This window comes from Eucyclogobius newberryi, unplaced genomic scaffold (assembly GCF_026437365.1).
Source record: "Eucyclogobius newberryi isolate DKJ021-1_F unplaced genomic scaffold, fEucNew1.0.hap1 SCAF_10, whole genome shotgun sequence".
In the NCBI taxonomy this organism is placed as follows: Eukaryota; Metazoa; Chordata; class Actinopteri; order Gobiiformes; family Gobiidae; genus Eucyclogobius; species Eucyclogobius newberryi.
The window spans coordinates 8,166,165-8,189,634 of NW_027315724.1; the positions used below are offsets into that span (position 1 = coordinate 8,166,165).

General features: G+C 40.0%; 1 protein-coding gene and 1 non-coding gene across 2 annotated transcripts in view; one reads left to right on the forward strand and one right to left on the reverse strand.

Moving 5' to 3' along the window:
- The window catches only part of robo1 (roundabout, axon guidance receptor, homolog 1 (Drosophila)), a 429,020-nt gene that overhangs the window by 251,493 nt on the left and 154,057 nt on the right, over nt 1-23,470 (forward strand). The window lies entirely within an intron of this gene.
- Nucleotides 13,428-13,499, reverse strand: trnac-gca (transfer RNA cysteine (anticodon GCA)). The gene has a single exon. It is a non-coding gene; the product is annotated as a tRNA-Cys (tRNA).

Here is a 23,470-nt window from a genome sequence, read left to right on the forward strand (position 1 = left end):
GTTTAACTTCCAAACATTGCTTTCATTTTCACTGACAATGCTTGGATTAGATGGCCCGTGCTCTTTAATGGCAACGACGGACAAATACGTTTTATAATGAAGGCCATTTTAATTGTTGACTTGACCATTTTTTTTGTAAAAACTTGTGCTGACTTTAAAAACACAGAAGAGCACTTCTTGGTTTCAACATTTCTATACAGCAAGTATAGAGTAATTTAAGTGGCTATATGATTTGCATTTTTGTGATTTTAATTGGCTTTTATACAGGCTTTTGGTCTCTTTGGGATTTGTAAGATGAAAGAAGTGGATTTTGCATCATACATCAACTTTACAGTCAAGAGAAAACCTTGATGATCACAGCACAATAGTGACGGAGAGAAAGAGAGAGGAGAGAACAAAGAGAGGGATGAATGTGGAAGACATGAGTTTGGGAGGAGGAGGAGCAGAGACTGGTTGGATCATGGGACAGGTGGTGTAGTCCTCGCTCGGATCTCCGACAGCTGGCTGCAGCGCCGCAGCTAAAAGCAGCAGAATGTGTGTGCGCGAGGAGGAGGAGTGTATTTGTGAGGAGGAGTGTGTGTGTGTGAGGAGGAGTGTGTGTGTGTGTGTGAGGAGGAGTGTGCGTGTGTGAGAAGGAGTGTGTGTGTGTGTGAGGAGGAGTGTGTGTGTGTGAGGCGGAGGAGTGTATTTGTGAGGAGGAGTGTGTGTGTGTGAGGAGGAGTGTGTGTGCGCGAGGTGGAGGAGTGTGTGTGTGTGAGGCGGAGGAGTGTATTTGTGAGGAGGAGTGTGTGCGGAGGAGTGTGTGTGTGTGTGTGTGAGGAGGAGTGTGTGTGCGCGAGGTGGAGGAGTGTATTTGTGAGGAGGAGTGTGTGTGTGCGCGAGGTGGAGGAGTGTGTGTGTGTGTGTGAGGCGGAGGAGTGTATTTGTGAGGAGGAGTGTGTGAGGAGGAGTGTGTGTGTGCGCGAGGTGGAGGAGTGTGTGTGTGAGGCGGAGGAGTGTATTTGTGAGGAGGAGTGTGTGAGGAGGAGTGTGTGTGTGCGCGAGGTGGAGGAGTGTGTGTGTGAGGCGGAGGAGTGTATTTGTGAGGAGGAGTGTGTGAGGAGGAGTGTGTGTGTGCGCGAGGTGGAGGAGTGTGTGTGTGAGGCGGAGGAGTGTATTTGTGAGGAGGAGTGTGTGAGGAGGAGTGTGTGTGTGCGCGAGGTGGAGGAGTGTGTGTGTGAGGAAAAGGAGCATGCACTAAACAGCAAAAAAAACTTGTATTTTATCTTTATTACTTAAAGCCCCATTACGTAACTTTCCAGCCAAACATAGACTTAAAAAGCACATTTGCCGAAACTGGTATTCTCACTGTAAGTGGTCTCTTCATCTCCACAAACCTGTTTTTGGAGGATTAAGTCTATCGTGGGTTTGATTCCCGGACCAGACCAACAACTCTCTGGGCGGAGTCCAGGTCAAATTGGCAACTGTAAACGGCTGGTGAATGAATGTGTGAGTGAATGTGTCTGTGTCTGTGTCTGTGAGAGTGAATGTGTCTGTGAGAGTGAATGTGTCTGTGAGAATGACCGTGTCTGTGAGAGTGAATGTGTCTGTGTCTGTGAGAGTGAATTTGTATGTGTATGTGAGAGTGAATGTGTATGTGTATGTGAGAGTGAATGTGTATGTGACCGTGTCTGTGTCTGTGAGAGTGAATGTGTCTGTGATAGTGAATTTATCTGTGTCTGTGAGAGTGACCGTGTCTGTGAGAGTGACCGTGTCTGTGAGAGTGAATGTGTCTGTGAGAGTGACCGTGTCTGTGAGAGTGAATGTGTATGTGTATGTGAGAGTGACCGTGTCTGTGTCTGTGAGAGTGACCGTGTCTGTGAGAGTGAATGTGTCTGTGAGAGTGAATGTGTCTGTGAGAGTAAATGTGTCTGTGAGAGTGAATGTGTCTGTGAGAGTGAATGTGTCTGTGTCTGTGAGAGTGAATGTGTATGTGTCTGTGAGAGTGACCGTGTCTGTGTCTGTGAGAGTGAATGTATCTGTGAAAGTGACCGTGTATGTGAGAGTGACCGTGTCTGTGAGAGTGAATGTGTCTGTGACAGTGAATGTGTCTGTGAGAGTAAATGTGTCTGTGAGAGTGAATGTGTCTGTGAGAGTGAATGTGTCTGTGTCTGTGAGAGTGAATGTATCTGTGAAAGTGACCGTGTCTGTGAGAGTGAATGTGTCTGTGAAAGTGAGAGTGAATGTGTCTGTGAGAGTGACCGTGTCTGTGAGAGTGAATGTGTCTGTGAGAGTGAATGTGTCTGTGTCTGTGAGAGTGAATGTGTATGTGTATGTGTATGTGAGAGTGACCGTGTCTGTGTCTGTGAGAGTGAACGTGTCTGTGAGAGTGAATGTGTCTGTGAGAGTGAATGTGTCTGTGAAAGTGAACGTGTCTATGTCTGTGAGAGTGACCGTGTCTGTGAGAGTGACCGTGTCTGTGTCTGTGAGAGTGAATGTATCTGTGAAAGTGACCGTGTCTGTGAGAGTGAATGTGTCTGTGAAAGTGAGAGTGAATGTGTCTGTGAGAGTGACCGTGTCTGTGTCTGTGAGAGTGAATGTATCTGTGAAAGTGACCGTGTCTGTGAGAGTGAATGTGTCTGTGAAAGTGAATGGGTCTGTGAGAGTGAATGTGTCTGTGAGAGTGAGCTGGAATGTTCTGACGATCGTGTGGAGCGAGGACAACAACAAGAACACCTTCAATGAGTTTTGTCCTCCTCTTGATCTGAGCAGCATGGATCCTCTTGCCTGTAATAAAGGCCAGTCCATTATTATATCCGTCATGTTTAAGGATTTAAGGAGTTCTTTTCCCATGATAATAGGTGCAAAAGCAGGTACAGTTCCAATACAAACCCCACTTTGCATATTTATATGTCCATGTTTGTGATGGGACTTTTGGGATCTGGATCTCTAGTTTACGTTTATTTTCATCTTATTTTTAGCAAACCAATGTTTCCTTAATATCTTATTATTATTTTTCTTTATATTTTGCTATTATTTTGTTGTTTCATGTTGCACCATTTTTGTGAATCTTGTTCTTATTCACCGACCATGGCAATAAACCTTTTTCTGATTCTAAAATGCTCATGACTCATTTTATACATACACTTATCACAGATATTAGAGACCAAGGCTAAGATTTGATTCTAATGTTTTCACAGAAAGTGGAAATTTGTTTACTAGACCAAAGTTTTTAAAGAGCGACGTCGTTTCGCCACTCATCCAAGTCGCTTCTTCAGTTTCTCCAACAGGGATCTGGTAAAGACAGATATAGCACTGTTGACCGTTGATTTTGTGTGTATTTATTTCCATTGGAGCTTACCTGGACAACAAAGTAACTACACAGACAACGTGTTTATCTTTAGAAATGATGTTTTTATGATTTTTGTGCAGATCTCTCATGTCGAAGCATTTTTTCGTAGCTCCATTGTGAAGCACGCTCTTTTGAACCATCCGAACGTCTACATATCGACCGCCTGTATTTTTTCATTTTGTACTTTACCGGCCGCCACTCGCTCTGCCTTCGTCTCGACCTTCCGCGAACTCTTCAAAGTCTCACAGCTCTTTCAACTTATACATCTTATTAACTCTGCTCTGTTCTCCTTTTATACTTGTCCCATTGAATTTGATTACCTACACAAACACTGGGACGGCTTCAGTTATTGCCTGGAGGTTGTGTGCCCCACGTCCTAGAGCTCTTGGCTTGTTGGTTTTGGGTCGGTTCCATTTGCGCTCCTCTGTTTGATGGACCGGCGGCTGGTTGGATCTCTCTGGAGACGCGGAGGGGCTGGTGTCATCTGTCTGCTGCCCGGCTTTGTGTGGACAGACCGAGGGGGGAGCGAGGGTTGTTTTCTCTGGGTAAACACGCACTGTCCTTGATGTCTCTACTGCGCAAATGTGTGGACAAAGGTGCTTTTAAATTGAATCGAGGCTGAGTATGAGGCTGATGGAGAACGGGAGATGGGTAATGCGATGAGAAGAAGCCGTTTCCTACGTCGTTATTGATCGGTGTGGCAGTTCTGAGTGTTCCGTCTCACTGTACCGTTTACCACTGTGGACTAGTGTGACTTATGTATTTGTATCTTTTTTTCAACACTACATAGACAATATGTATTGTTGAGTCACCTTGGCAAGCTTTATGTTCACAAATGACTAATAAAGATTAAAAGACACTCTGTCCATCAATAGCCCTTATCTGCCGTCTTTCACAAAGAGAGACACAAAGAGAGAACTTGCAAACATCTATCATGGTAATTAATATATCGTGTCCTATTTGGCCTGAAGTCTATAAAAAATTGTCCATTTTCAAATTAAGATTGCAATGTTTTTCAGCAGTTTTTGAGTCGTGGTACACTGAATGAAAATATTCCACTAAAACATTACCTTATCACACCTTTCAGTAAAATTGGTAGAATAATATCCACAACCAAAGTTTGCTTTTTCTGCTTTTTTTGGTATTTCATTATTATATTCATATTATGAATTTGTTGGGCATTTTTAAAGGCAGGAGTGGTGTACTATCATTCACAGTGTTTTACTATTAAAGCCCCACCGTGTAAGATTACAGAAACAATAAATAGACTTAAATAAAAGTAATTACTAACTACAGGTGTTTTATAGTGCTGAAAAAACTTGAAAAACATGCACACTTGCTGTGAAGGAGCTTGTTTCCATGGAGATGTTCTTACTTAACATTCCATGGAAAGCGTTCTACAGTTTGGTTTTAACTTTCTATTACCATGGAGTAATGCAGGTGGCGAGCCGCTCCCGGGAACCTTACATAGTGCTGCTTTAATAGTAATTAGGACAAAAGTGTTGCATTAAAGGTGCACTGTGTAATTTTTCTGGTAGTGGTACTATTTTATCTAAAATCCAGAACACACTACAGGATTTTGAGTCTTAAACCATTTATAAACATGACACAAGCGCAGACAAATCTCATGATCCTCCGAGCGCAAAGACTTGAGAGCTAACAAAGCTAGCACACCTAGCATCGGCTGTTTCCTGACAAAAAGTGTTGCACTTCTACAGTAGTTTAGATGCAAGTCAAAACCGTGCTATTATAATGTAGCAAATTGTGGATCAGAAAAAGATTTTTCACATAACGCTGACGATGGAGCTGTACAAGGGAGAAGTGTTGTGCTTACTGTAGCTAACAGTAGCTAACACGCACAGCTTCCCAGATCCACATAGCATTGAAACACTGTTTGCCCCTTTTTTCTAATGTTTTATTTTTTAAACTGGATTGATAGAGATGTTTTGTGGTTTAGGGGTCATGAATTGGCGGAGAAATGGATGAGAATGTTTTATACACAAGAAAAAACAAAAAAATAAAAATAAAATACAGATACTGACAGCCTATATTTAATGCTGAATTGTGCAGTTTGAATAACTTTAAAATTGACTCCATTGCCATGACACTTTGCAGACACCACTTTAAACAGTTTGCAGAACTGTATCTATTGATAGTAGCTGGGTCACCTTGGCAAGCTTTATGTTCACAAATGACTAATAAAGATGAAAAGACACTCTGTCCATCATTAGCCCTTATCTGCCGTCTTTCATCCTCGCACACAGACCAGACCAGTCCAGACTAGAGCGGGGCTGGGTCTCTGAACTGTGGCGCTGGGCTGTGCTCCTGATCTAATCGTGCTTTAAGAGCCCCATAATGAATCTGAATGGACCTGGAGCGCTCTAAGCAATAAGCACATGCACCTCCAGTTTTAATGGTGCCACATTATTCTTCATTTACCGTTGTGGAGACCTTGAATGCATTATTATGCATGTAATTGCTTTGTGTCAATGGACTGCAATGGTGTATTTGTATTATTGATTACACTTGTGGTGAATATAGACATTGAATAAAAACAGATTTGAAGGGCATATATTGCGAAATCCACCTTCTTATTTGTTTTAGCATTGTTCTCTCATCAAAAACACATCCGGAGTTGAGTTTAGCTTTGTTCACGTTTGTTTCAGTAATCCTGTTTACGAGCTTCTCCCACCGCTCAGAAATCACTCTGTTTCAGACTTCTCCTGTGCAGTTTTTAAGTCCAGAAACCATCACTGGACTCGTTCTGTGGTCAAATTGTGTCACTAGAAAGCACAGCTCTATTAGTATAGCAGTCACGTTGCCTAAAGGCTTCATTATTTATTTTTTCGTTATTCTCTCCCACTGCTGGTGCTTATTGGAGACAAAAGTGTGTGTAAAGTGTGTTTTCCAAATGTAGACATCACGTGAAAGTTAGAACATGTGACATACGAATGCCAAGGTGACCAAAAGCAGCATGAAACCACGTAAAGCCACAAGATAACAGGCATTGGACCTTTGTGAATTCTGTAATTTGTGAATGTCAAAGAAACAGAAACTTTATTATTATATTTATATATTATTTTTGTATTATGTATTATACAGCATTATTTCCATTTAAATTGGCTTGAAAACAGTCTCACTTCGCTTCATATTGACTTGACTGATAAATTGAGACAAAATGTAAAAATATATAAGACTTATTTGCATGAATGTTCTTTCCAAATGGCTGGTTGTAAACCTTAACATGAGGACTCAGCACTCAGATAGTTACTTTACTTACAAAACTCTTGCTGTCTAATTTTCTCATCAGCAGTTCGTCCAGGTAGCAGCGTTCGGTTAATTAGTAATTACTGACACATTTCTGCACAACAATTACGTGCGACTGCGTGCGCTGGAAACAAATTGCTTCGAAGAGTAATTTATGGTTCATCACCTGCAGCACCGGGTTTGTGCGAAAACCTCGTCCCAGTTAAACAAGTTCAACTTTGTCATGTTATTTTATTCAAACAGAACATCTCAAATATTGAACAGGACAATTGTGGTGTTTTCTTTTAATATGCATTTGTTTTATTATTATCAAAGTTGAAATTTTGATTGCGGATCTGAAGGATTTTTTTGTGAATTTGGAAGTTAGATAACATGATGGTTACTTTCATATTGTGTGGTGTTTCCTATTCGTCTTTTTAAATTGACAATGTGATCTTTCCCCCAACCATTATCTTATTTATTAGTATTTATTAATCAAATAAAAACATGTGTTATAAACTGGAAGTTATTACACAGTCTATTACTGGCTGTGGCCATTTAAATAATTAAAGGTCCAAAAATCAGACTCAGATTTTATATGACGATTGATAAATTGTGTTGATATTTTTTTGAAAAATTCTAACAAACTGGAGAAATAAAAACTTCCCTGATTTGTAAAATAATTTAAAATATAAATCCCAAAACTGGATTGTTGAACCTTTGGAAGTAACCACATTTTTATTCTCTACAACAACATAGAATTTCCCATTTTTCTCTCTCTACATAGTCTTATATCATCCAATGGAAGAATCACACCAGCTCATATAGACCCTGTAAAAGTTTCAGAACATTACAAAACTACTAAAAAGTTTTTTAAAAAAGTAACTACTAATGTAAAAACTACTCTGATGCATGCAATATCAGAGCCTGGTTTAAACACATTTAACATTGTATTTTACTGCATTTGTTTTTTCAAATGGATATTATTACCAAAATGTGATCCTGATGTCTTGATTTACTGTTCAAATACTCACATAAATGTTGATTCCACAATAGTTTTCAAGATCAATTACAACTTTGAAGCTGGTAAATAGTGCTTTGTTTCCCATGCTTTGTAATTGATAACAAACTAACTGACGTTTCTACCCTGGACATTCGAAATCGTTGCTTAAAACCATTGACATTTAGATCTGATGTCAGTTAATGTTGGAAAATTATGATATTTCACTTTTTTTGCCTCCGTTTTGGAATTTGGAACACTCTCATGACACAACACGTTAAAGGGTCTAGCGGTGCCAGACTGCTTTGGTAAACACTGTAATCTGAACACGCTCACAAAGCGGACATCAAAGCGCCCGCACTGACCGCTGTGAACAAGCCCAGACCAGGTCTCCATTCCTGGGAGAGCGAGAGGACGAGTTCAGCCGCAGAGCTCCTCCGTCCATGCTAACGCTAACACCGCGGATCAGGTACGCGTGTGCGGGAGGCTTGCCCGGGATCAGGAGCTCAGGACGTGTGGCGTGAAAGGAGGAGCGTCCCAGGATGGAGGGTCTGTGAGAAGTGAGATAATGTGACCCTAATCCTCTTTAAAAGGAGATGAACAAGAGGACATGCCAAAAAGAGGAGGTTCATCATAACTTGACCAAAAAACTCAAAAGTCTGCAGTAACATGTATCACTGAAAATGTGATATTGTACTGTCAAAAGTCTCAATAAAACTGCCAAAATATATCAAATTAAATGCTTCTTTGCTAAAAAAAAAAAAGTATAGCTGTGTCGCAGCAGCAGCAGCAGCAGCTAAAGAAATAGATAGAACATGAAGACATATTATTTATTGTCTGTAATGATTCACAGCAAAGGAAAAAGTAGCATTTCTACCGTACAATTCTGTTTCCCTCTCCATAATACAGCAGTAAATATTGTACTGTGAAGTTCATATGGTGGTGATATCGCACGGAGAGGGCCTGAACCACCAGTACATAGGGCGTACCACCTCTCTGCCTCCAGAACACCGTGTCCATGTGCAGTTGTATTTGTGTGCGTACATGTGTGCACGTGCTCGGCTGTGAGGTCTTCAGCTGCTAAGCACCGGCCCGATCCTGCACCGGCCCGATCCTCGCTCTGCTTTGAAGTCAACTTTAAAAGACTCCACTCCACACTGCTAAGCTAAACAGATGCTAGCGCGAGACCTTTTTTTCCCCGTCCCTGCCAGCGATCACAAGCGAGTTTGGGGGAACAAAGTGAGACAGATGAGACCCATGGGTAAACCTGTCAGCGATGTTCATTTTACAGAGAGAATATGTGCAATGTGCATGTGGACACTGGCCAGAGGGCTGAGCATCAAAGAGTGAACGGGACACTTGGGGAGTTTTAGTGGCTGGGCGTTTCATCGGATTTTAATCAAGATTGAACTTCAGTCATGTTTAATTGTCAATGATGAGCTTGAGGTTTTTCTATCCTTTAGTCTGTAAAAGCTTGTGGTTTGGAGCAGGGTTCAGTCTTTGGAGCTGAGCTGGAACAATTATCGGAATAATCATGACTAGTCAACTGCTAAAACATTCTTAATCAGACTTTATAGCTGACTATTCTCAGACTATTAGCTATTCTTTGGCCCCTTCTACGTCTCCTGCTTCACCCTGGAGATGCAGAAGGGGCCAACAAATAGCTAATAGTCAGAGAATAGTCAGCTGTATAGTGTAATTACCCTGGAGATGCAGAGATGACAGTGTGTGTCCCGTGTCCAGTGTCCAGTGCAGATTCTGGGCCTGCTCTGATGACAGCTCTGGACACTAATGATCTGACAGTTAATAATGATCAGTTAAACATGTGTGGACAGGACAGGGACCGGCTGGAGCTCCGGACAAGGGACAAGAGCAGCTCACAGAGGCCAGAGTGAGAGGTCGTCACGTGGAAACAACGACATCGTCCAATCTGCACCCTTAAATTTCTATGGGACAATTCAGAGGTTTCTCCAAATGCATTTTCCTCCCACAGAGACATAAATATCAGCCTTTAAAGTAGCTCCTACACACCAAACTTTACAATCTTACAAGTATAACAAGATTTTGGCGGATCGTACAGAAGCATTTGTTTGGATCTAATTCCAAGCCTGATTTATTCAGTGTTTTAACGTCATTAAAAGAAGTGAAATATATATATATTTTTTTACAATTTTCTGCTTGATCTAGTTTACTCAAATACAAAATAAGATATCCAAAATCTGGGCATCAAATATTTTAGAATCTAATGAAGTAAGTCATTTAAACCTGTCTCTAAAAATTTTAAATATATATTTTTTTTCATTCCAGCAATTTTGGCCATGTTTAGGCCTCATTTATACATTCAGACATTACAAATGAAATTCTTACATTTGTGAAGTTTCAAATATCTACATCATACATTCATGTTGGCCGTTCTTTTTGACAACTGAACCATATTTTACACAATATACATATACTATAGAAACTTTGTGAATGGAATATTTATGTTTATGCTAAATGTATTATGTTTTTTTTAATTTATATACTTTTTAGAAGGCGGAATAGTTATCGTACCGCTTTGTTTTATATTGTGTGCCTTTTGTATTGCTGTGACTGCAAAATGTAGAATGATAAAACAGAAACTGAGCTTATTAATATCCCAGATTGGGGAATAAAGCATTTTCTCTCAAGGCCAGTATTTTATTCCCATTGACATCCGTCTGATTTAATGCCGCCCACCTGTGGAGCGTGGAAGGAGCTGGATATTGTTAGATTAATATCATAAAATGGACCACATGTAGTGATGCAATAAAGCACTTTGAGTGATTTTGATTGATTTACATCCAGCACATATTTGTACCAACCTTTCATTATTATTATGTTTGGCTATAGATGCACAAACTTCATGATCCACTAAAGAAATACCACAGTAGCCCATGTAGTACAAGGAAACATAAACAATGACAAGGGTTTCCATCGAGACAGTGGCAGTTTTACCTCAAATAACTTTAAAGTGGGCATGTTACATTATAATCAACTTTTTTAAGATTTCCTTATCATCGTCATTATGTCACTCAAATTTGTGTGTTTGAGTGTTGTCCTGTATTTGAGGCTCAAGTGCTCACCTACCCCCTGCCCCCACCCATGTCCATGTACTTTTTATTATTTAAAAAAACCTCAGCTATAGAAAATATAGTATTATACATCTGCTGCTTGTTACAGTCAAATGACAGTTGCAGTTCTGCAGTTTTGAATAGGAACTCAATGGTACTGTTCCTAATATGAACTTATTTTGGATCAGTATTGCAGTTTTTTAAATACAAAAATTTAAATTATGTAAATCTACGCCATGTTACGGTTCAAAAAAGCACGATCTGCATGTCTTCTTACTTCCATTCATTGTATTTCCATGGCTGCTATGAGGGATGAGATGACAGAGTGTGATGTTATGCAGAGATGGGAGGAGGGGGAGTGGTGTTCAGGGCGGTGATGGGGGCCCTTGAGTCTGCATGTTTGATGTAGTGTCCCCTAAGTGCTCTTAATAAACCCAGCTCCGTGGCTCCGCTCAGGGCCCCGGCTGCTGTCATTTAGAAGTGTACAGTGGGACTGTCATTCACCTGATAATCCCCAAGTCCATGTGCTCCTCTGCTCAAGCTCTAAACTGCAGAAAAGAGCTGTTTTGTGTCCCGGAATATTCAAGTAGTGTCAGGGGCGGTGCTAGCGATGGGCAAGATGGAAAAAAGGCTTGGGGAGGCCGGTCCAGTAAGGGGCCCCAGACAGCAAACAAACTTCAATCAACACAGGGTGACCAATCATTTCAAAAGATTCCTGTACAACATTTAAGTTAATTCCCTGTGCGTTTTCCTGTTTTGCCTGTCTAAAAAATCTTCTATTAAAATATGTTTTCTCTTGATTACTGGTTCAGTCTGGGTTTAGTCCTGATTTAGACCTGGTTTGGTGCTTCTTTAGACCTGGTTTGGTGCTTCTTTAGACCTGGTTTGGTGCTGGTTTAGATCTGGTTTGGTGCTGGTTTAGACCTGGTTTGGTGCTGGTTTAGACCTGGTTTGGTGCTGGTTTAGACCTGGTTTAATTCTACTTTAGACCTGGTTTGGTTTAGACCTCGATTTTGTTTAATTCTGGTCTAATCCTTCTAATCATCTAATCTAATCATTATAGTTCAGTGTTGGTAATTTGGCAGAGCAAAGTTAAGCCTTTTGTGTTTTATTTTACACACAAATCTAATCTACCGGTCTATCAGTTGTTATTATATTCTTATTAATGAAAACGATGTGTGTGAAAGCAACATAAGTGTGTGCTTCTACTTCTACTCGGTGCTCTGCCAATCCCTCATGTTTGTGTGTGCCCTTGACAGACAGACAGAGAGGGCACTTCCAATGTAGAGTCCTTCGGGAGGGACACTTAGAAAGTAGTGTACAAGACTATGTGCTCAGTCCAGGTTGAGTCTGAGCCTGGATTGAGACTGGATCTGAGCTGGTCCGGTTTCCATCCTCCACGAGCAGACGGGACAGTACAGAGGAGTGTTGTTGTGCGGGATAAAGAGGAGACATGAGATGATGGATTTGGTGTGGAGGCAATAGGTTAAAAAAGCAGGGACTTCACATGTCATTGGTCTAACTGGGCATGTTTATTGGAGATCAACTGAACCTGGACCAGACTGGGGCTAAATCTGGACTACAACAGGGCAAAATCTTGAACACTGGGTCATGGAGCAGCCTCTACATTGAAATGAATGAGTTGTGTCTCCTTCAAACGGACCAAATCTTGAAAAAATCCAGTTGGCAGCGCAAATTGACATACTTTTTTTGTTTTCATGTTTGGGCTGCTAGCAGTCGATTATATTTAATACATTATCTTTCTTACTTTTGATTTGGAGTCATAAACAGACGATGCAGAGTTTCATAAGCTAAGCACATTTGACATAACTGCAGAGTCACGCTGCAATAAAATATTATAATCTCTGACTGAGATTTGACCCAGAAAGTGCACGTGTGTAATGGGTTAGTGCCCCTCCAGGCTGAACGGTTATGATTGCATTAAATTGAATTGTAATTGTGATTTTTATTTCTTTGGCCTGGCCCGGTTACAGAGCAGATATCACTCAGAGAACATTCATAATATTTGTTCTTCAATTTGGTAGAGTAGATAAATGGGATATTGAAAAGTTGTTTAATCAAAAGCTATGTCTTTCATGTACAAAGTATTACAAAGTATATAGACAGTTCTGAAGAGCCAGCTGAGACCGATAATTAAGCTTATATCTGTAATTTTACTTGACTATCAACGCTTCACACAAACAGTGACATTGGGACGGCATGACATTACACTTTCAGATGTAAATAGAAAACGTTCCTAATTTATTCGATTCAAATTAAGCCCAACATGAGGTCTGAATCTCAAACCGTTTATTTGCAGGAGAAGTAATGATCCAAACCCCCAATTCAACAAAAACAATTCTCACTCATGTGTCCATAGAAAGCCTACATCATTCTATGGAAAAAATATATATTTCTGGAAAATAAGACACAGGTGATATTGATCATAATGAACATGATGAGTGAAATTTAAGTATTGAATCTTTTTAATACCAATACCAATTCCAAATATATTTAACATCTATTTGCTGGGTATTTGAATTAATATTTCAAATATCGGTACCGATTAATACACACATTATAACTGTTGATGTCCTTACAACTGAAATGCCAACAATCTACATGTATGAGCAATAAGAATAGTTTTGTAAAAATATTATAGATGTTGATTGGTAATGACAGCTGTGACCAAATGACTCAATTCAATTCACTATTTTTGTAAAATCACAATAGCAGTTTTGTCAAATGGTGACATAAGAGGGGGCATCCGGATTTGAACCGGGGACCTCTTGATCTGCAGTCAAATGCTCTACCACTGAGCTATACCCCGTGTTGGTACAAGAAGGTACTTTTACACGTTGTAGATTTTCACCACCACTTCATCCTATTGTAATTTTCTCATTTTCTCCTTGAAAGCTGTCAAACAAAGGTTATTCTAAACTCCTCTGTTAGTCATTTAAATGTGACTGCACTGGACAATGTAAGACCTAATTTCCATTGACATTTTCTATAGACAAACTTCACTTTGCGCAAATTGTCTTTTTAATGCACAGGTCCATTTAAGTCTGGGCTAATTTTGATGAACAATCTCTAATTAAAGCCCTCTTCCTGGTCTTTGTTCTGCGCCGCCTTATCGTTCTTGTACCTCTCTCTCCGGGGAGCCAGATAAAAGGCATTAATTGAGTTTCTCTCCAAATGAGCAGATTTTCTCATCATTTCTGATATTTGTGGATGGAGATTGCTGTGTCGTCAAATTCAAAGCTTTGTTCCGTTTTAGTAAAAGGTGGACAGACTTAAAAAGGCTGTGCGTTTTTGTCTTTATGAAACTATACCAAGGACAAAGTGACATTAAATATGCACTCTGTCTCCCTGGGAATGCAATTGCTTTGTCTGAAATGTTATACAGTTTGCATTGAATGTACCCATGCCTCTGGAGAGAATGCTTTGTACACTGCACAATGTTTGGCCTCTTTTTAACAGGCCATAAAGATATAAAATAGAATACAGATACGATGCTAAATGGAGTTTTGTGACTTTTAAACATGGATCTATTATTAAACCACTGTTATAACATTGTTCCCTCGTCAAAAACATACCTTGAGCTGCATTTAGCTTCATTTTCACTTAACAATAATCCTGTTCTGAGCGTGTCACAGTTCTGTGACATCAAAGGTAGATGGCTCCTGTGGTCCTTAAATCACCACCAGACTCGTTCTGAGCCTTTCTGACCCAAATTGTGTCATTCCACGCTGCTTAATGGCGGAATGCAAACTGACAGAAAGTAATGTGTATTTTTTATCGGTAGGTATTATTTTAGGGCTGTATTTTCAGAAGTAATGTTAAATCTCCTTTGCAGTACAGCTATGTTGTAAAATCAGATATGCGGGTGAAAATGTGACTTCTGTGTGCTGTCTGCATCTAGTGTTTTAAATTCTCTGAAAAGCTGGAAGTGCGCCGTTAGCTTTCTAGTTGCTGTTAGCATTAGCATGGCTGCAAAACGCGCTTGTGCTAGCCTCTAAACGTTGTGACGCTTATAAACTCATTGTGGTAAATATGATGCATTAGTTAAGTCAGCAACAACTTTGGACCGCCACAAAGAGTTTAAAATTAATTTCTGAAGTTTTGTTTTTGCACATCACCTTTAAGTATCTTGTTTTTTAATTTGTTGAGACACACCCCATTTTCTTGATCAGTGCCTCATGCTTGCTTCCACACTTATTCATTCACCGCATTGACATAATCGTGTGGCCCTGCGGCAGAGTCGATAGCCCTCACATGTCTGGGTGGCGCATTAGCATTGACCAGACGAACGGAGAATCTATAGAAACGTTGGCAACTCCAGGCACAGCACAGGCCAAAAGGATTAACCTGAAAGCCGCGCCATTCTAACCTTCATTTGAATAATCTCCTCTTTGTGAGCGCTTCGGAACAACGCCTTTTCCTATAGACACTGACACACAGGCGAGCATTATAAGCTGCTCACGTCACTGCTCTCAATTACCTGCCGCTGAAACAGGGTAATTTACGCACACAAAAATGACCTTGTGTAATTCCAAAAGGAGCCGCGGACGGAATATATTTGAATGTTAATGCGGTTCATTGTAAATATGCACCTCAAGAGCTTTGTTAGAACTGTGCTGGGTTTTGTGACTTGCAGATTTTGGAACAAAAACTGGGTCAACATTTGGACTATCAACAAATCTGAGTGTAAAAGTACAGATAAAAGGACAAATATGGATATATTTGTTTAATCCTCAAAGTTTTGTAACTCTAACTACGCTTGCCTTATTAAAGCATGAACAGAACCCTTATTTAAGTCATTTTTAGTAACCCGTTTGTTCGTCATGTCTTTGTTCATGCTTTATTAAGGCTAATTAAGGTGTAGTCATTTTACATTTTTAAATATTTTATGGGAAAATAAATGTCATCCATGGGCCATTTAAAGAAACTGTGTCTGAAAAATGGTTATTATTTGTCATGTGTTTGGCATATCAATTACGTTCGCTCATCTGCTTTGTTTGATTTTCTCTTTCTTTTCACAGTGTTTTAATCATTGGCTTTTTTTCAAGTATTTTTTTTTTATTTTAAGTTATCTGTAAATCCCTGTAAAATTCTCTCTTCTCTGTACAAGCAGAACTGGGACATGAGGTCTCGATTGAGTCCTCATTAATTATGACTGCGGCAGCACGCTCTTCCTTATCATTCTTTGTTCCTTTTTTGTGTTTTTGCTCCGAGGCCTTGTTTCTGTGCATCCTAATCTTGCCTCTTTGTTAATCGCCGTGGTTGGCGTGTATCGCTGGGATTCTCCAGACAGAAGGAGGAAAACATGTTTATGTAAATGTATACCGTATTTTCTGGACTATAAGTCGCACCGGAGTATAAGTCGCACCAGCCAAAAAATGCATAATAGAGAAGAAAAAAACATATATAAGTTGCACTGGAGTATGAAATGCAGTTGCAAGTGTGAAAATAACAAATAATATCACATATAAGTCGCTCCGGAATATGAGTATATAAGTATAAATATAAATATAAGTCGCACCCCGGCCAAAACTATGAAAAAAGGTGTGACTTATAGTCCGGTATGAAGTGTCTCGTCCAGTGAAACAACAATAGAGGTTAATACTCCATAATGTTCAAGCATCCTTTCCATTTGAAATAAATACAAATGTGAGTGATGCCATGTTGCAATTCTATTTCGGTTTCAACCATACCGTTACACTAATGTCAAGAGGTTTTGTACATTTTCCTTTGCCTTTGACGTTTTTGTTGTATTGTAACACAAACAAACATTACTTACACACTGACAACGCACGTTACAAACAAGCTACATACAACTTAAACAATGTGTCACAGCATCAGTAATGTTGAACTATGTCACGTTACATCAAAATTTAGCAGGTCGTTTGTGAATAAACTTATCCAGGCTTTCTTCTGTTGCCCAGCTGTGAAAAGACCTTTCTGTGTCACGGACTCAGCTTCAGAGTGTCAAAAAGTTAGCACCGTCGCCACAGTAATTAAAAAAACTTCAAAGAGTATTTCAATTTGTGTTGGAATGTCACACTCACAAGAGAAGACGCTGTACTTTTTATGTTTCTTGTGCTGTATATTGCACATTTTCTCTGAGAATAAACTTATGTACAGTTAAAGTTGGCAAACATGTTTCGATTTTCAGGATTCTTTCTTTTAAGAACTTAAAATGAAAATAAATAATTATAAATGTAAAATTTTAGCCACAATCTTCTCAAATTAGTCTAGCTTTTAGACCTGGTTTAGTTTTGGTTTGGATTGGATTTTGTTACATATAACCTCAATTCTATTTTAGTTAAAAGATGATTAAAATAACATGTAAACTTCTAAATCTGATGAGAGCAATCAGATTTATTTCTGTCATGGTCCCTCTGATTACATCACATAAGATTGCATTTTAAAATATTTGTCATTTAAATAATTTTAACGCTCCAGAAATCAGATAATAATCAGATTTTGAGTAATCATGTAGCCACATGTAGCCTCTTTTACGTCCATTGTATAAAAATATTCAGTTGTATCATCTGGACACTGTTTTTTTCTTTTTTTTTATGTTTTGACTCTCATCCAAGAGTCATTCTCAAGCTGCGGATCGAGCTGTGAACTCAGATATTTATCCAACTCAGAGTTGGCCCTGCCCACTGGGCGGGACCTCCTGATAAATGGTGTTTACATTTTCACTTGAGACTACAGTGATCCCTCGTTTATCGCGGGGGTTACGTTCCAAGAAGAACCCGCGGGAGTCGAAATCCGCGAAGTGGAAACATTTATTTTTTTAGTTACTATACAATGAAATACTCCATAAAACATTGAAAGCAAGGAACAAAACCTTCTTACAGGCCCAAGCATTTGTTTAACAAATAAAAGTACTGTATAAACGTTTGTACTGTACTCTCACCGCTCTCTCCCGCAGCTCACACACGCCGTTCTCACCGGCCTTGCAAACTTCAATTTGGCAAGCGGTTTTACGTATGTGTACATATTAATCCATAACGTTATTGACACACAGGTAGAGAAGACACGGAGAGACTGTTTAGCCAATCAGAATGCAGAACACAATGCATGATGAAAATCCGCGAAGCAGCGAGTCCGCGAAAAGTGAACCGTGATATAGCGAGGGATCACTGTACTCTTCTTTGTATCCTAACAGCCCTGTAGTGGGATATCAAATCCAATTGTAAACTGACTTTCGCTCTTGTATGAGAGTTAAAACATTTGTTCCTCTAAAAACAGTGTCCAGATGACTACAACTGAATCTTTTTCAACAATGGAACGCTCCTGGACAAATGAGGACCGACTTATGTCACTCAATATACTTTAAACTAACCTTAATACAATAAGGTGTTGTTTTTGCGTTAGTCAACATGGTTCTGAAACATTACATTTTGTTTCTCATATTGTAGAGTCAGAGAACACAAGTTTATGATCGACACAGGGACGGCTCCACCCCCAAGTGTCCCGGCCCATCCTGTGTTGATGCTGAGCTAAATGGTCCGTGGAGCTGTGGATGGGCCGTTGGTCACACTCACTTGCCTTTAATTCAATCTTTTAAAAATGTTGACTCATCTGCTGGAAATACACACGTGTGTGTGTGTGTGTGTGTGTGTGTGTATGTGTGTGTGTGTGTGTGTGTATCTGTGTGTGTGCGTGTATCTGTGTGTGTGTGTGTGTGTGTGTGTGTCTGTGTGTCTGTGTGTCTGTGTGTCTGTGTGTCTGTCTGTGTGTGTGTGTGTGTGTGTGTGTGTGTGTGCATCTGAGGAAACAGGTTTATTGTGTCAGCACTGCTTGCTTGAGTGGAGAGGTGGCATAGTAGTTAAGGTAATAATCTCGCTTCACAGTTTTGATTACCAGACTTCGAGCTTTCTGCATGTTCTGTGTGTGTCTGGGTGGGTTTCCTCTGTACCTTTTTTCAACAAGTGGCTTTGTCTTCAGGAACTTTGCATGAACAATTTGACAACTTCTTTCTTGACCAAAAACATTATGTGGAAAGCTCTGTGGGACTGGGGAACTGCCCTAACTCAATTTAAACAGATTTTTCAAAATCTGTGTAAACTAGGAACAGGTGCCTAATTGAGTTAGCTTTTTTAGCCCTCTAAGTTCTTTGTGTAAATTCCCCATTGCTTTTAATGTCAAATTGTGAATTGAAATTGTGAAAACACAAACATCACCTTGCTTGTTAGCTTATAACAAAATTACACATTTGACAAACAAAATACATACAATACAAAAAATGAGTGGCAAATATTACAGTATCAGTAATGTTGACAAACTAAGGCAACGTCATGTGACTTCAAAATGTTACAAGTTGTTACATCAGTAATGTTGACAAATGTGGTGAAATCTATCATGTTACATCAAAATGATTAAATGATTAAATTAAGTTTGTCAGTATACTTCCCCTGGCTATCTCCTGTAACTCAGCTTATTCTTAGCTTTCCGAGTGACTAAAAGTTACCACTATCACTGTAGAAATTCAAAACAGCTTATAGTTCAGCTCTTTCCGAGTTCAGCCTATCCTTGCGTTTCAAAGTGATGAAAAGTTAACATCGTCACCATAGCAATTCGAAACAGCTTATAGTTGTTCAGCACACTCTGAGTTTTGAGATTTTGAGAAACAGTAACAATGTCCTTTCAGTATATACATGCATTATTTTCAACACAATTTCCTCTTGAAACTGAATGCTCCAAAACAGAGTCATATATTTCACAGTGCCATTCTTTATCCTCGCTTGCGTCCCTGTTTTGGCTTGTGTTTGTTCAACCTTGTGTATTTGGACTGCGAATCCTCAGCTGCTGTCCTTTAAAGAGCCGTGTGAGCCAGTGCCCTCCGGAGCGGCCTCCCAGGCATCCAGCATCAGGGGCCTGAGGCATTACTCTAAACCTGAAATGGTTTACACTGCGGGCCGAATAATCTAAAAGTGTAGTGACATGCACATCAGTCACACACATGGCCATACAAGGCTTCATAAGACTGCAGCGGTGTGTGAGTGTCTGTGTCTGAAGTGTTTATATGAAAGCGAATCAAAGAGGGACCCAAGGTGAGATACTCAGACTGAAAATGATCGCTGTGGTATCAAATAAAACGTCTGCTGCTCTCTCTCGTGATCTGCTGCTCTCTCTCGTGATCTGCTGCTCTCTCTCGTGATCTGCTGCTCTCTCTCGTGATCTGCTGCTCTCTCTCGTGATCTGCTGCTCTCTCTCGTGATCTGCTGCTCTCTCTCGTGATCTGCTGCTCTCTCTCGTGATCTGCTGCTCTCTCTCGTGATCTGCTGCTCTCTCTCGTGATCTGCTGCTCTCTCTCGTGATCTGCTGCTCTCGCGATCTGCTGCTCTCTATAGTTGGGGCTGTGAGTATGATCCGGCAGAAAGACACTGTGCTGCGATGACATTAACGTTAAGAACTGGAAAGTCAGTGAACCTAATTGTTAATTAAATGTATGATTTGTCTTTGTAAAAAAACTAATAATAAAACAAATAATATTACAAATAAAATAAATTATTATTGACAATAATAATATGTATTCCAACAGAATACATTTAATTATTATTCCTTTAGTTTTGTTTTTGTTTTATATTTACTTGGATAACTAACATAACTTTAGAACATGTTTTGTCATCCAAGAGTCATTCTCAATCTGCGGATCGAGTCTGGGAACTCGATGGTTTTATATCCTACTTTGCGTAAGCCCTGCCCACTAGGCGGGACCTCCTGATAAAGGGAAATAACTTTAATGCCATACTTTTGAACATTCCTGGTGGAGCAATAACATCTCCATGGAGCCAAGGAGGTAGCGGAACCTTGAAAAGTTACATAATGCGTTTCACATCTTTCAATTTTGTATATTTTGTAAAATGTAGGTTACTTTCCTGTGTCTGGTTTGTTTGCCGCCACCGCTCTTCCATTGTTAGCATTTACGGCTAACAGATGGCTAACTCTCCTAACCCTCTTCCCAAACCTCCCGCATACCATTCGGATCTCTTCATGGCACACCAGGCCGCGCAGATCTGACGTGTAGAAAAAAAAAGACAGCTGGACCAGATGAGCAGAGCGCCGGGAGATTCCAGAACTCCAGCATTTTAAAACCATTAGCTACTACTTTTGTTTAGCGTTAGCCTGACTTCAGCTGGTTTGAGTCTGTGTCTTAAGGCTTGTTAGGTGAGATTTACTGCTCATAAATCTACGTTAGTTGCTGGATGGACAGTTGACGTTGGGAGCGGAGGAGGACAGGTGGACATGTCAGCAGTGGAGAGTCATTCTATAAAGGCCTTGGACTCATGGTAGCTTTTGTCTCATTACTGGAATCCTCCTGGTCATAAGTGAGTGACAGAAGGTGGCTTAGACCAACCGAGTCTCTACTCTCTTGAGCCTGGCCGATGTGGATTGTTGGAGCAGATGTTTCAGGAACTTGCCAGGGAAATACCAGATACAATAATCGGCCAATGTTAATTTTGTTGGTAAAGGTATAACTTTATATATGATGTAAATACACTTTTATAACATCCAAACTTAAGTGATGTCAGTTTGATTCTACTGCTGTGCACTGTAACCCCTGAACTTTGACCCAGGCTACCTACATTAGCTTTAGCTAAAGATGCTAACTATGCATATTTAGCATGATATTCAAAGACAATAGTAATAGTTCTGAGTTTTAAAATAAGGTGTATCATGTTCATATTGGCAAATCTGGAATTGTTAGATGTGTTTTGGGCAGAAGTGGACCAGTTACTTCCAATAATCTAAAACAGGGGTCCATAAACCTAGGCACAGTGGACATGCAGAGTATTCTTGAGTGGCAAGCGCTCAAAAACTTGGACGTAGCTGTGCATACTGACACATCATAACTGCGGCACTCTCGCGCCTGCAGCTCAGAGCAGATGATTGACATCTGCTTCTGTAGTGACACGTTCATTCAGCCTCTCCCTCTGTGCCCACCGCGGCTTTGGGTCCTTTCCATGGTTTGTGTGCTTGTTGGAACTGAACGGAGGGTTAACATGGAGCGTTGTGCACTTTTGCAGCAGAGGAGCAGCGCTCCCTGGTCCTCGTGTTTGAGCCTGTATTCTCTTTCTTACTGCTGTCCTTTTATCATGAACCACATACGCAAAATATGCAGTGTAGTTATGTCTTTGATGAGTCCAAAGCCACGATCTCGCTTTACAGCACTGTGTTGTCAAAGTACGACTGCTGAGAAGTACAGCAGTAAAATGCTTCTTGAGGCCCTTTCAAATTAAGTAAATGTCTGTATTCTGACTTCTGAAGGAGTCTTTTTTCATGAAAAGAACTGAGAGCAACAGAGCATTAAAGACACTGACATGAGGAAAAGCAGGTGAAATGTAGGAATCACCTCAGAAAAAGATTCTTCTCATCTGAAGTTTAAACTAAACTGGAAGCGTTTTTTAGGAATAAATTATGATAAATACATTATGCATTATGTGCACTAAAAATGTCAAACCCCTTGTGTTTTTATGAAGGTGCTTTATATCTATAACAATCATATGACTGTGACTGTTGCCATGGCGGCACACTCAGAGGTATGATAAATGCTTTTGCCACAGAAAGTCTTCCAAGTTATGCAATACATTCAGCTTGAGAGAAGAACACTGAATATGGAGGATTTGTGCGTTAAACGTGTGAATGAAACAACACACAACTCCAGTTATGTTTTTGATAAAGAAACAATAAGAAAAAAAGATACAGTAGATCAAACATTGGTGCAACATAGGCCCTTTAATAAGTTAATCAATTAATACTTTACAGAACTGCTTTTTTATATTTAAAACAATACATTTTCAAGTACATTTCAAGAAGTCAAGTTTTGGCAATTATATCCTTAATTTTTTTTCAAATGTAATGTAATGATAGTCAGTTTTGCCAACAACCACTAGGTCGCCGGTTCAACCTGTGCTTTGCCTCTCCGCAGGGTAAAACACCTGTAGCCCTGGTCCAGTCCAGTCAGAATAGAACGGACACGCCCCTGTGCATGAGTCAGGCCGGTGCCGTACGATGAATACACTTAACCTCTGCCCAAACTAGTCCAATCAATGGCAGCTCGTCAGTAAAAGGACGACGAAGAACTGTTAACAAAGGACGCAGAGGGCCGGGCCACCACAGCCGGTCCCACAAGGTCAACACTCGGAGCTGATAAGAGCAATGAGAAGAGATAACAGGGATGTCCAAACACTCAGGGACTTTCCAAACCCAATGAATCACAGTAATGTGAAATGACTCAGTTTCAAGTGTGTCAGACTTTGTGCTGAATCATACAAGGAATAAAATAGTATCGGTAAATATGAACACCAGATTTAAAGTGTCACTGAAGAAAATATGCGAAGTGATGAATGGTTTTAGATTCCATCACGATATTTCATAACCATGTGACGGTTAAGTTAAGGAATGTATGGGAGCATAACATGTAAAGTGATAAAGAAGATTGGGTTAGGGTTAACCCTAACCCTAACATGTTTGTAGAGATTTAAATCAGCTTATTTTATACAGAATAAGAGCCCACGGAGACACAAGGATATTTAGTTCTCAAAATGGTCATTTTATTAAGTAACAGTTATATTTTGGACTTGATTGGAAACATCTTTTACAAGAGTAGTACGTATACTTTTATGTTAAGATTTACAAGTGAGGTATAAACGTTTAACCTGATGGCATCACTAGCTTGTCTCCATGGATATAGACAAGATTAACACCATATTGGAACATCTCCATTGGGACAAGCATGACGGACCCTTCACCAGAAAAATGACATTCCATGAACAAAGGCTT